Genomic DNA, 2,235 nt, shown 5'->3' with positions numbered 1-2,235 from the left:
TAATCAGGTTTTAGTTTGTGTTTCTTGTTTTTATTTGACCACTGCTCTTAAAGGGATTTGTTTTCTCTCTGGAGTCAAGAAAATATTTTGGATATTCGAAATATTAAAAAAAAAAAACAGACCCATGATGCTTAACAATGGGGCTCCTCTGTTACTGTGCCTAAATTATGATAAACTTGAGACTTTTTTCCTGATGTAAAGAGTAATTTGTCGATCTTCGGGGAAGAGCTGAAGCAGGCGCTCTTGGCTCTGCGCCGCCCGCTGCAATCCGTGGAGGAACGTGCCGCCGAGCCACCATCATGCCTGGGCACCTACAGGAAGGCTTCGGCTGCGTGGTCACCAACAGATTCGACCAGTTATTTGATGATGAATCGGACCCCTTCAAGGTGCTGAAAGCAGCAGAGAACAAGAAAAAAGAAGCCGGCGGGGGCGGCGTTGGGGGACCTGGGGCCAAGAGCGCAGCTCAGGCCGCGGCCCAGACCAACTCCAACGCGGCAGGCAAACAGCTGCGTAAAGAGTCCCAGAAAGACCGCAAGAACCCACTGCCCCCCAACGTTGGCGTGGCTGACAAGAAAGAGGAGACGCAGCCGCCCGTGGCTCTTAAGAAAGAAGGAATAAGACGTGTTGGAAGAAGACCTGATCAACAACTTCAGGGTGAAGGGAAAATAATTGATAGAAGACTAGAAAGGCGACCGCCTCGTGAAAGGAGATTTGATAAGCCACTTGAAGAAAAGGGTGAAGGAGGCGAATTTTCAGTTGATAGACCAATTATTGACCGACCCATCCGAGGTCGTGGTGGTCTTGGAAGGGGTCGAGGAGGCCGCGGACGTGGAATGGGTCGAGGAGATGGATTTGATTCTCGTGGCAAACGTGAATTTGATAGGCATAGTGCAAGTGATAGATCTTCTTTTTCACATTACAGTGGCCTGAAGCATGAGGATAAACATGGAGGTAGCGGATCTCACAACTGGGGAACTGTCAAAGATGAATTAACTGACTTGGATCAATCAAATGCGACTGAGGAAACACCTGAAGGTGAAGAACATCCAGTGGCAGATACTGAAAATAAGGAAAACGAAGTTGAAGAAGTTAAGGAAGAGGGTCCAAAAGAGATGACTTTGGATGAATGGAAGGCTATTCAAAATAAAGATCGTGCAAAAGTAGAATTTAATATCCGAAAACCAAATGAAGGTGCTGATGGGCAATGGAAGAAGGGATTTGTTCTTCATAAATCAAAGAGTGAAGAGGCTCACGCTGAAGATTCGGTTATGGACCATAATTTCCGGAAGCCAGCAAATGACATAACATCTCAGCTGGAGATCAATTTTGGAGATCTAGGCCGCCCAGGACGTGGTGGCAGGGGAGGACAAGGTGGGCGTGGGCGTGGTGGACGCCCAAACCGTGGCAGCAGGACTGACAAGTCGAGTGCTTCTGCCCCTGATGTGGATGACCCAGAGGCATTCCCAGCTCTGGCTTAACTGGATGCCATAAGACAACCCTGGTTCCTTTGTGGACCCTCCTGTTCAAAGCTTTTGCATGCTTAAGGATCCCAAACGACTAAGAAATTAAAAAAAAAAAAAAAGACTGTCATTCATACCATTCACACCTAAAGACTGAATTTTATCTGTTTTGAAAATGAACTTCTCTTGCTACACAGAAGTAACAAATATGGTAGTCAGTTTTGTATATAGAAGTGTATTGGTAGCAGGGATGTTTTCATAATTTTCAGAGATTATGCATTCTTCATGAATACTTTTGTATTGCTGCTTGCAAATATGCATTTCCAAACTTGAAATATAGGTGTGAACAGTGTGTACCAGTTTAAAGCTTTCACTTCATTTGTGTTTTTTTATTAAGGATTTAGATGTTCCCCCAATTACAAACTGGTTTTAAATATTGGACATAATATCAGTTTTAATGCCTGCTTTGCATTTTCACACATGGTCAGCTGGGACATGTAAACTTTGATTTGTCGAATTTTATGCTGTGTGGAATACTAACTACTTTATGTATTTTAACTTAGTTTTAATATTTTCATTTTTGGGGAAAAATCTTTTTTCACTTCTCATAATAGCTGTTATATATGCTAAATCTTTATATACAGAAATATTAGTACTTGAACAAATTCAAAGCACATTTGTTTATTAACCCTCGCTTCCTGCATGGTTCATTAGGTTCAAATTATACCCGATTCACAATTTCAACTATATTTACTTTCAAAATATGTGACTTTCC

General features: G+C 42.6%; 1 pseudogene; it reads left to right on the top strand.

Annotated features, from left to right (window-relative positions):
- Positions 1-299: 299 nt before the first annotated feature.
- LOC144252102 (SERPINE1 mRNA-binding protein 1 pseudogene) lies at positions 300-1,573 on the top strand (annotated as a pseudogene).
- The last annotated feature ends 662 nt before the right edge of the window (positions 1,574-2,235 follow it).

This window comes from Urocitellus parryii, unplaced genomic scaffold (assembly GCF_045843805.1).
Source record: "Urocitellus parryii isolate mUroPar1 unplaced genomic scaffold, mUroPar1.hap1 Scaffold_37, whole genome shotgun sequence".
NCBI lineage: Eukaryota > Metazoa > Chordata > Mammalia > Rodentia > Sciuridae > Urocitellus > Urocitellus parryii.
Note: the sequence above shows the minus strand (reverse complement) of the source record. Positions and strands in the feature narration are given on the sequence as shown.